Source organism: Carassius carassius, chromosome 21 (assembly GCF_963082965.1).
Source record: "Carassius carassius chromosome 21, fCarCar2.1, whole genome shotgun sequence".
In the NCBI taxonomy this organism is placed as follows: Eukaryota; Metazoa; Chordata; class Actinopteri; order Cypriniformes; family Cyprinidae; genus Carassius; species Carassius carassius.
This window is the reverse complement of record NC_081775.1, coordinates 29,068,450-29,081,306: the sequence shown is the minus strand read 5'-3', so window position 1 is coordinate 29,081,306 and position 12,857 is coordinate 29,068,450. Positions and strand designations below refer to the sequence as shown.

At 34.2% G+C, this 12,857-nt stretch overlaps 1 protein-coding gene across 1 annotated transcript in view; it reads right to left on the bottom strand.

Annotated features, from left to right (window-relative positions):
• LOC132098085 (leucine-rich repeat transmembrane neuronal protein 4-like) overlaps positions 1 to 12,100 on the bottom strand; it is a 195,807-nt gene extending 183,707 nt beyond the window's left edge. The window contains exon 1 of the mRNA XM_059504210.1: positions 11,971 to 12,100. The gene's annotated coding sequence lies outside the window, so the exon portion shown is untranslated. The remainder of the gene's footprint in view (positions 1 to 11,970) is intronic.
• Between the last annotated feature and the right edge of the window lie 757 nt (positions 12,101 to 12,857).

Genomic DNA, 12,857 nt, shown 5'->3' with positions numbered 1-12,857 from the left:
TTGTGAAGTGCTTATGAAACATATCCATCATCAAGATGTTTTAATTTCAAAATAGGAGTCCTCCATCCATAATATTGCTTCCTCCAGTGAAGAAAAATGCACAGATCAAGCACCATTTGCAAGCATAAATAAATAAATATAAATATATAAAAATAATAATAATAATAATAATAATAATAAATATATATATATATATATATATATATATATATATATATTTTTTTTTTTTTTTTTTTTTTTTTTTTTTTTTTTCTTTTTACAAACACAGAGCTTTTCACTTCACAAGACATTAACTGATGGACTGGAGTGGTATGGAGTACTTATGGATTATTGTGATGTTTTTATCAGCTGTTTGGACCTTCATTATGATGGCACCCATTCACTGCAGAGGATCCATTGGTGATCTAAATTTCTCAAACAAATGTTCTGATGAAGAAACAAACTCATCTATACTGTATTTTAGAATTTCAGCAAATTTTTCTTTTTTGGGTAAACTATTCCTTTAACATAACAGATAGATTGTCTGATGTGAGTCAAATCTACAGTATATGATGTAGGGCTAAAGATGCCTTCACAATTAAAATCATTGTTTTGTTTTTGTTAATATACAGATGACTCACTACCTAAGAGAATAATGAGCTCACTTCCAGTTCACAAATTTAATAATAGGTCATCTAAGAGTAGAAAAGACTGGCAGATACTTCAGGAAAGTAGGATACTTCCCCTGCATACTTCCCTTGGGATTTAACAAGGTGGAAGATCTTCTACAGTGTGAGGAGAAAACAGCACTTCTGGACTCATTAATCACAAAACACAAAAATAGCCGCTTTGATCTATTAGGTGTTGATATATTATATTTATTTTTTTATTTTTTATTCTGCTGCTTGTTCTGTATGATCACATCAAGGCCAGCGTTACCTTATTTAATTTGATGTCTTTAGCCGCGCATGGTTTAGTTGCTTTATTTAGAGTAAATCTCTTTCAAATCTACTTGACTAATAAAATAAAATAAATAAATAATGTCCTTTTTATTTATTCTTTCTGTCTCTACCTTGTACTTATTTGAACAATGTCTTAAACTTGGTATTACAAGCACTTCTTGTGTCTGTTTGCCTTTCAGTGACTCGCTTATGTATCCCCAATTGTAATTTGCTTTGGATAAAAGTGTCTGCAAAATGACTAAATGTAAATGTAAATGAAGCTAAACTCGATGGGGAAATGGGGAGTGGCTGCATATATTTTATAGGCTGTGCAGTAGGTACATACCACTATCAAAAATTCAATCTGTGTCTACAATAACTCAGTAAGAAAGAAATATAATAAATCCTATGATCTGTCTCCAAGCAAAACATCTTGAGCTCAATTTATTTTTGTCATTCTCAATCTCAGTTCTCAGTTATACTGTGTGGGTTTGTGTGTGTGTGTGTGTGTGTATGTATGTATATGCACTAAAAATACTCCTGGTTAAAAATCCTGGTTTGTGTGTGTCATCGTCGAATACAAGACTTAGAATGCAGAAGCAATGGATATTGCTTCTAGAACTGATAAGACACATTCCCTATTTTTAATATCTGAAGAATTAATGCAACAGGACACAGCTGAACACTTAGAAAGACCTGTGAGGCAACTGTTCCAATACTTATGCTCATATCAGACAGGGAGATGAAACTCTAAAAGTGCTGATCTTCTTAGCTGGTAAAACATCTTTGAGTTGAATCACCCAATAATAAAATGTGACATTCTGTAGTTTTGTCTCATGTTCATCTTTTAATCATATTTACAGATTTCTTGACACCACAGCAAACAGAACAATTTTGTCTTTACTGTTCCAATACTTACGGAGGGCACTGTATATATTCTAATATAATGCTACTCAAGAAACTGCTTATTATTAATGTTGAAAACAGTTGTGCAACTTAATATTTTTGTGGAAATGGAATTTTTTTCTAGGAATAAACATTTAAAAAGCATTAATCTGACATAGAAACCTTCTCATAAACTTGTAAATAATTTGTGAATTATTTTAGGTCCTAGAATTTCACAATTCAGAATTGCAAGTTTATCTCTCACAATTCAGCTTTTTTCTTTCTCTCTCTGAAATAAAAATACAATCTTAGAATTTAGAGAACAGGTCACAGTTGTGAAATAAAAATGTGCAATTACTTGTTTTTAAATGTATTTATTTACTTGTTTTATCCCATTGCAGAAACAGGCTTCCATATTCAACAGTTTATCTATGCAGCATAAATGATTCAAACTAGGAAGTCCCTGTCAGGCTTCAGGCACAAGTGAAGATCACTGCTGACTTGTATGACTAAAAGGACTCAATTCTGGCAGACGTAAAGACTTCTCATCCCTGATTAACTGCGCCCGGTTCACTTCCACCAGCGCCGTAGGCCACCAGCTAATGAGTGATCTGGCACAGGCCTGTCTCATGATAGAACAGGCAAATAAACCTGTTGATGAGCAGATATGTGGCAGATGTGGCAGATGTGGAGGGGGGACACAGTCTTTTGAGGGCACTGAAGTTGGCCGGCGTAGAAACAAGGCTAATTAGATGCGAATCAAAATTCAAAACATTAGCTTGTCACTTCTGCATTCGTGAATAATTCACAAGGGCCCAGAGTTTAGTAATTAATTGTGTTAATTAAAGCATAGGAGTCACAGCAGACGTATCTTACAGAGTGTATTGGGTGACAAGGATGCCCTCGAGATAAATTAAGAGAAAAATTATGTATAAATAAAAGTAAATAAAAAAATTTTACTTAACAAAAAAGTTTTTAAGTGCTTAGCATTTGAATTATGTCCATTTACACTGTTTGCAATTTACAAAATATTCATATTTCACTTTACTTTTTTTTTTTAAAGGTAATCTGTTTGCATCCTTTTTTTTAAGTATGCCCGACTAATTAGATTTTACAGTTTGGTGTGGATGTGTTTTGCAACTCTTTCAAATGTCAGAAGATAAATCACATTTTAGCATTATTGATGTTCATAATCTTAACGAAGACAACCAAAACTAGAAACATCTACTAGAGGGCAAGCATTTCATGGACTGGTCAAATGCAGAGAAAACTGTCGGCAAGTGTGAATGAGACTTTACAGTTTATATGTAATAATTCCAACACAAAAATTATTTTCTTATTCAGTATTTTTTGAAAAATACTGAAAAAAAGAAAATAAGAAAAAAAATAAAATTAAAAAAATCTGCCAGTGGAGTCAAAAAAACAAAAAAAAACTTGTTTCCCTTTTTAATTAAGTTTATTTCTCACATGCCACTGGCAGATATTGTTTCTTGTTTTAAAGCATAAACTCTTTATTATTATTATTATTTTTTTTTTTTGCTTCTCAAGTAAATGTGTCTTGATTTTAGAATGTTTAGACTTTTGTAATACACTGCACTTGAAAACAAAACAAAAATATTAATTTATTTACTTGCTTACTATAAATATATAATAGCTGTAAATAAATATGTTTATTTATAAATAATACAAGAAATGACCTTGCTAGGATAGTTGTGATGGGGTTTGTGGCCCAAAAAAAAAAAAAAAAAAAACATTTAAAATAACAGATTACATTTCAAAACAGATTCAAATAGAAAACTGCTATTTTAAATTGTAATAATATTACTTACTGTATTGTATTTTTTAATTAAATAAATGCAGCCAACACACGGACCCACAGGCTGATTACAGACATGCAGGTAATGTGTTATGAATACTGGCATGAAGGTTAAATCATCTCTCTTCCTTCAATCAACAGAATTGACTGCTGAAAATAACAACAGATGCAAATGGAGATGTTTTGTTTTGTGATGAGAGCCTAATAAAAAGCCACATTAATGCACTCTTGAATTTATTTAGCATGCTCAGAACAAAATTAATTATTCGCAAATTCCTGTTATATTGCTAACAGCATTAGGTAATGTTAGATAAAGTGTTCTGGTTAAATGAATTATCATTATTTTATTTTTTATAAATCTCAGAGAGAATGGAGTAAGAGCCAATGGCAAGCAGTTTAGTATACATATGTTAAGCTACGGTTTATGCCAGTTCCTGATCCTTTCAGAAGCAAATATAGCCTTCGCACGCACTACTAACAAGAGAATTGGGATGAGAGAGAGAAAGTAGAACTGATGGAGAACTAGTTAAGTGTCTCAACACAGCTGTTTGACATTACACCTCCATCAGTGTCTTCTTGTTTTACAGTATTTTGCAGATTCAGCAGCCGGCGTGTGAGGGAGTGAGTCAGCAAGACCGAGTCGCAGGGAGGACAAATCTCAATATCTGTCATTGTTACGCCTCCACTATCACTAACACACATCTGCTGTCCTCCTACAGCCAGACTGCACTTCACCTAACAACCCCTCGCAAAATATACCACCGTAACTAGAGTTTCAAAAAATAACAGAAAGATTCTGGAAGTATAAGAAGGCCACTTCAGAGGATACAGATCAAACATTTTTTTTAATAGAAAATGGCAGGTTTACCCTATATTCTGGAAATACATTGATGCTTGTATCTCCTCTTCATTTCATTCAATTTAATGTACAACGTGATTGAATTATTCTGGAAATACAACCTGTCCTGTCCTCCAACCAATACGCTCGTAAAGATCGTTTGTCCAAATCCCTGAAATACGACCCATCAGAGCGTATACTACAATTGCGCCCCTATCGGCAAAAGGTCGTTTTCATATTAATGTTTTATACTCTTTTGTTTGCACTCTGGTTTGCGTTTCGTGTAGCTCAGTTGGTAGATTATTGCGTTATACCTTGATATGTAATCATGCTATCATGGGTTCGATTCCAGGGAACGGACGTGCACGAAAATGTATATGCTCAATAAATCATAATTTAGCATGATTTCTGTAAGGGTTAAGCCTGGTTCACACGGGACGATTTTAAAATTGTCGGCCGATTTTCCAACCCTGAGAGACCCCACACACGGCGATAAAAAAATCACGGGTCTAACAGTTTTGGTCGTACAGTGTGTGGTGTGCAGCCACACGGCAAAATCTCGAGATCAAACGTGACTTCATGGCGGACGAAGAGGATGCAGTGGCCATAGTTTGTGCTTTGTTTGTAACCGAAAAAAAAACATAAGAAAAACAAGAAAAGGCGATGGTCAAAGAAGTGGAGACAAAGTCCTCCATCTCCGATGTCCACCGGACTTTCTGGTGCGCCATGCCGCCGACTGTTTTGATTTTGTTTCCCGGTACTTCCTCGCTGCCTCGTCACCTCGCTTTCTGATTGGCTACACGCCACGGTCCACAGGCTGCGTGATCGTTTCTCCTCGGGGGACACCACACACGAGAAGAAATCGGGCCAAAATAAATCCAACATGTTGGATATCACCGATTTGAGATCGAAGTGGTCCCGACGTCCTTCCGAGCAGAGGAGAGCAGTCTTAACACACCACATACGGCAGGAATATCTGATCAGATTATTTTACGATAATCGGAGCATCCTTAAGATTGTCGGAAGGTGTCAATCGGGGCTAAAATCGGCCTAATTATCCTGCCGTGTGAACCAGGCTTTAGGTTTAGGGGTGGGGTTAGGTGTGGTCATTCGAACGAATAAGCCACCTAGTAAAATATGTATGACTGTGAGATCGGTGTAAAAAGTCCACACCTTGGATTTAAATGAACGTGCATTTTGATTGGTAATGACGTTATACGTCATTTCATGACGACAGACGCAACGTGATACTGTCATTATTTTTACGCCCGCTAGAGGGCGCTTAACTTTAAAACGTAAAGATAGGTTGTAATAAATGCTTGCACAAATGACCTATATGGTCGTTTTTTGTTGGAGGACTGGCTCTGGAATTACTATTTCCCACAAATTAATCTGCCATATAGTACTGTATCTAGCTAAATTAGTAAGACTTGATTAGTTCATTCATTTCACTAATGACTTTGAAAGAAGAAACTTCCCAACAAAACATAACACGTCTAATGAGTATATATTACATTCTGTTAAAGTAAAATAAAGAAAATAAAAACTGTAAAAAAAATTATTAAAGCATTCAAATGATTTTTATTACGTTTTTAATTATTTTTTAATGAATTAAGTTTCACTTAAAAATAAAAAAATAAATAAAATAGCATTCTTCAAAAACAGGTCAACATCAAGATGAAATTAAAAAATAAAAAATAAAAAATAATGATTCCAGTCTATTTAACCCCAAAACAGGTCAACATTCATTTTAATTTTAATCAAATTTAATTTTAAATGAATGAAATCCAAATTCCAGTCAACAAATAAAACATATACTTAACCCAAAAACAGGTCAACTTGGTTAAGTGTCAGTGATCGTATGAATGATGGACGCATTATACCCAACACTACAGCCGCTGAAGATAGCATGACATCATATAGTGTTGCTTTACCACCTGTGTCTTTTTCAATTCCCACTTTTTGATGCAGGTTTCTGGGTTTTGCCCAAATGGACATCTGATTGAGATGTTATGTTCGGTCAGTACTCTCAGGACTTGATCTGTGAGCTTCTCCAAGTCCTAATGCACACACAGATTCTCACTAGAGACCTGCACTGCTGACCGGACTCACTTGTTGTTTATTTATTTATTTATTTTTATTTTTTGATGAGAGGAAACAAAAACCATCCAGTGTCGGTTGAAGCTGATCAAATATTTCAATGCTGGCTTATGCAAACACATACCAAACAGATTGGACATAAATTTGGAATAAACAAACTCCCTTGCTCAATTACATTGTGTAATTGCTAAAATAATAATCAAATATGATTGCTGACAAATTTGCAGTGAACATATATACTGCTTGTAATAATCAAGATTTTTATGTATTTCAACAAAATCTCTTATGTTCACCATTGCTACATTTATTTGATGAAATATGCTGTAAAATCATTAATATTGTGAACTTTTATTATAATTTAAAAGAACTGTATTATTTCATTATATTTTAAATTTAATTTATTACAGTGATGGATTCCTTACAATTTCTGGTATCCCAACACTAAATGTCATGTGATGGTCTAGCTCGGTCTAGAAAGGTCATTGTTGGGCAGAGTAGCTATACATGGACCAAACATGGGACTAAATGCATATACTTAATATCTAAGCATATAATTAATGCAATAAATATACTTTTCAAGCTTCTATCCACCATAAATTTAATCTCAAGCCACGGTCTATGAACTGTTTTTGACCTCGTTCTCAGATATCACTGCTTGACCTCTGATATCCCCACTGGAAAATAAACCGTGGCAATGCACTCTGACGCAGCTTTTCACGTTCCTAATGTTTAGATTAAAAAACATTTAATCACACTATCAGAGACCATCTAAGCCCACAATCTGTTCCTGAGAGGAGAAACTGTGCTAATCCTGTGATTTTCAGCATTCCAGCAAATCTCAAGATTTATAATATTGACCATTTCTGTCTCGCACTCATAAATCCCTGCCTGCGTATCCCTCTCAGTGACGGCCACATTAGAATTAAGATTTCATTAGGTCTTATGGCAGAGCTTCTCTGACAGAAATCTTTCCCATCTGGCACTGTGACACATGACCACACACTTTCCCTGTCTGTCTCGCGCTCTCTCTCTCTCTCTCTCTCTCTCTCTCTCTCTCTCTCTCTCACACACACACACACACACACACACACACACACACACACACACACACGTATGTATGTAGACTGCACTTACAATACGTGGCCTGCATGTTTTATCTCATCATTTTACATTCACTTTAGACATCACTGATGTTGTTTCCAATAAAGCCCCGTCAGATTGCTTTGCCCAAATAGTTTTGTGTTCCATGCTAACTGAATGAATCATGCGAGTAAAAAATAGATTTGCTTTTGCATCCTGTACAGCTCAAAAGGGAACATTCCCAGTCAAAACAACTTGATTTTGGTCGCTGTAAAAAAAAGAACAGCTGATAAAAACATCACAATAATCCACAAGTAATCCACAACACTCCAGTCCAGCAGTTAATGTCTTGTGAAGTGAAAAGTTGAGTATTTGTAAGAAAAAAAATCCATCAGTTAGGTGTATTAACTTTAAACCATTGTTTAAACCATTGATCCATTGGTGAGCAAGTGATGTAATGTTAATTTTCTCCAAACATGAGGGAGAATACATTTTAAACAATTTTTTTTTTTTTAGGTGAAATATTCCTTTCACACATCAAAATAATTTAGCCAACTTTATTTTATTTTTTTTTACTTTATAATTTTATTTATACTTTATCATTTATTTTCTTAAGCTCCATATATAAGTTAGTTTAATATGATTTAACTTGAAATAACTTGCACAGCCAATGATTTCAAGTGTTCAGATTGCATCACTTCTTGTAAAAAGTTCTAATTGATGCCAGTTATCGGTGACAAAAAATGAGATGTTATTGACAGTGTGTCAAAGATGAAGGGGTTTTCAAGCATCAGAACAATAAAAGTTTAATACAACATACTTTAATACCCCCACCCCAGTACATTCGAATGTGTCCACATTTTTACCATTATTTACATAAGAAACTCATTAAAGAGCTCAAGCATTTAATGCAACAGACCACAAAACCGCAGCGCATGCTTATGCCAAACAGAATGTAATAGAGTTCTCTTTATCTGGAGTGATTGGGTCTTTACACTGTGAAAAACAGGTGCTAAATCATACTGTTTGTAGGTTACAGACATTTGTGGAGGGAACGGCCAAGGTCACGGTCACATACAGTAAGCTGTAGCACATATAGGGATTCTTCAAGCTAATAATAGAAAATATGACTGGCCTTACTGGCCTTATCTGGAAATATACAATAATAGTGCAGTATTTTAAAGCAAAAATAGCACTTATGTCTCAAGAACCATTAATGAGCCTCTTTTGACCATATAATTACTGATAAAGATAACATGGCTCATCTTCAACACATAAGCCGAAGTTACTCCATTAAAGCCAAGAAGATGAAAGCACAAACATCGACACAACACAGCACAACACATTATTAGTGTTACAAACCATCACGCAGGTCTGGAAGAAATCTTGCCTCTTCTTTATTAACCTGCGGACACAGAGCAGAAATGAGCCAGAACAGAAGTAAGGTGAGAGTGAGTGTTCTGTCGGCCTGGTAATTGCAGATGGTCCTTGATTAATGATTTTGCATGGACGTGAGTTCGAATTAGAGCTTCTTGGCAAAGGAAGTCTGTTAAATTAGCTGAACTTGCACTCGAGCTCATTATTATCCATCCAGCTGCAGAACGATATTCTTTGTGAGGGGAAAAAGTGGCATAATGATTTTGTTGGGAAGTGTTACCATCATTATCTTGGCGTGAGAGTGTGCTGCATCTCTGCTCAACCTGAAGGGACTGACCAAATATACACTACGGCGTCAATGTTGACTCACGTTCCCATGATCTACGGCTCTGGTTATCCAAGGTGAATGTTGGGTTCTATTCAGCCTTCTTGTTTTATGGCTTCAAACTCTGATCTTTTGATATTATGAGGTCGATGTTTGTGCTTTCATCTTCTTGGCTTTAATGGAGTAACTTCGGCTTATGTGTTGAAGATGAGCCATGTTATCTTTATCAGTAATTATATGGTCAAAAGAGGCTTATTAATGGTTCTTGAGACATAAGTGCTATTTTTGCTTTAAAATACTGCACTATTATTGTATATTTCCAGATGAAACACTAGGCCTACTTGCTTTCAGACTTAATGGAATTATCAATTCCATTTAAGTTAAGTGCTGGCTTTGAATTGGATATTTCCCATGATTTCCCATATATATAAACGAGTTAATAGTTCACATATAGAAAGTGTATAAAGCAATAAATTGAATGTGGATAATGGCTACTTTCATTTTACTTAATATTTTGCTTGCAGACAAATCTGAGTAAGGTTTGAGGCATTGTTGAGATCACTCATGAAGCTCTAGAGGAGAAATTACTGTGTTTTTTTTCTCAGGAGCACAAGAATCAATGCAAATGACAAGTAGTTTTACATGTACTGTATGTTTTTGGGTCTTTTTAACATACATATATTACCTTGCCAATATCTATGAAGCAGTATGAAATACACCTTAGGGAACAGGTAAGCAACGTCCATTGCATAGCAGCTGGAAACAAGATGGGATGCACAGATACTAAAATTGCATTATGATAAATGGATGATATTAAAATTCTATACTCTACCCTCTTGTCTGAATATCTTGAAAATAAACACTTAAAAAAAACCAAAACAATGCTACAATTGAATTTTGATATCAAAATGTTATAGCGAACAGTGAAAAAAAAGGATTACATATAAGAGTGTTATTAAAATATCAATGTTGTCAAATATTAATTTTAAGTGTGCATTAGATGGAAACGGAAGTAAAAGTAAAAGAGTAAGCTTATAAAATTACTGTAAATATCCAAAGTCAACTGATATGGTAATGTACCATATTATGTTGCACATCAAGATAAATATAGAAACAAGAAGTATAATGTCAATATAATGTTATGATTCATGTACTTAGAACATGAATTGTATTGGTCTCTTCTGTGCTCCTTTAAAATTAGCAAATAAAAACCTTGTGACTGTATTTCTCACAGAAGAAAACATGACTTTTGTCTGAGGCTCAATCATTTACCATCAACTCACTATGGCATTTCTTTTAAAATTGTAGGATTTGATTTAGGTTTGTTTGATATTCAAAGCTTCATGTCCAACATTACCCAATGATTAGAAGGAACTTCCTTCAAACAGCTTACAGGCATCATAGCATGTCAAAAAATATTTATTCCCTCCATAAGACTGGCTGCACAGCAAATAAGCCCACTTCCATCTCTCAAAATATCAGCACAACAGACATGACCAACCCAGTTTTGCAGAAATGTATGTAGAGACATACATTTCCAATGAGCCTATGTTGGACATAACATTGCATATCCACTTTGCTGTTTGTCTCAAAGAACTGTTTAATGGCAGTTAAGCAGCTTTACCACAAGACAGCTGAAATGTCTTTGAAGAGTGAATGCTCGACATAGATTTTCATAGACAGTTGCAATCCTTATACCTGTATTAGAATCAAACCAACAAACAAACAATTTCATAATTTAACTCAGTAAATAAATATTTGTCAGGACAGAACTACTCCTTAAAACCAATCTCGATTAAACTTCACAAACACATATTAGTCTGACATGCCTAATATGTCTGACATCTTATTTTGACAATCCATTTACAGAAGCACCTAGTGATACAATGAAAATTTTAATCACAATCTCTTCTTTTTTTATGGGACATACAGCCTAGTACAAAACAATATGACAATGACTAGCAGGTCTCAGCAATAACAATATTTTTCAATCAAGCTTCACAAGTCATTCTCGTAAATTCAATCAATGTCCGCCAGCCAGACAATGTTACCACTGCGACACATTTAGATCAGCACACAATGCACAACAACAGTGTCAAAGCATCAGAGAAAAACAAATGTTAGTTTTGCAAGGCATAAAATTGCAAGGCAAAAATGATGATTCATAAATGCAATAATACTGTAAACAAAAGCACTGGACCAATGGGAAAATGACACATTAGAGTAATGTCAACTGAGCCAAACTTTTCAAACAACAGCAAATATACATACATACATACATACATACATACATACATACATACATACATACACACACACACACACACACACACACACACACACACACACACACACACACACACACACACACACACACACACACACACACACATATATATATATATATATATATATATATATATATATATATATAACTACGTAGATAGCTAGGTGGCTTGTAACAATTCAAAATAAGGTATCTTAAATATATTAAATTCTATACTATATTTGAATACTTTATATTTCTGTGATTTGGCTGAACTACTTGCTACTAGCTAACTTCTTCTTGTTAAGAAACAATAGGAACACAAGCCTAAAAGTTTAAAATCATGACAAAATCATAACTCACTTGACTCTGTGGTGCATTGTATGCTCCAGATTATACTGTGGTATTGCCATTTGCAACCCTCCCTTTTCTCTTTTCAAAACATGTTTGGTTATTCCATATTGCTGCAGGTAAGATAATGCTGTGACTGGTGACATAACCAGCCAATCAGAATTCAGCCACTCATCTCTGATTGGCTGGAAGAATGGCATATATTTTGGCTGTGCCTAACAGTCTGAGTCAAGTTTGGTTTAGCTGGTTAGCATGACCCAGTTAGGCCTATGCACACATTTTCTCTATTGCCTGAAATTCATAAGTAGCCATATTCTGAACATGTTTTATTTACTATTATTGCAAGCATCATGTAAATCATAAATATTTTCTTTTGATAAAGTAGCTGTTTTGCAAGTATGTATTTATTTATTTATGCACGGAATTCTATGCAAAAGTCTTCATCAGCATAATTTTTGAGAACATAATATATTTTTGTTTGCTCTGACTGAATTATTCTTTGCAAGACAGTTCATTTTTCTACAAAACTGGGCTCATGTCCATGCAGGCACTATGCAATTTTTATGTAATAAAATGCATTTTTCTAGTCAATTTCAATTTTGTGTCAAATATAAAAAAATAAAATATAAAAAAGACAATTGTGATTTGTTTTTGTTTTTTATATCACTATACTGAATTTTTTTGACAATTGTGAGATATAAACTTGCACTTATGCACAATAAATAAATAATCTGAATTGGGAGATAAACCTCAGAAGTGTGAGATATATACTTGCATTTTTTGAGAAAAGAAGTCAGAATTGTGAAATATACATTTAGTTTATATCACTAATTTCTTTTATGAGTTTATGAATCCCAATTCTAACTTTTTTCTCAGAATTGCAAGTAAAAAAAAAAGAG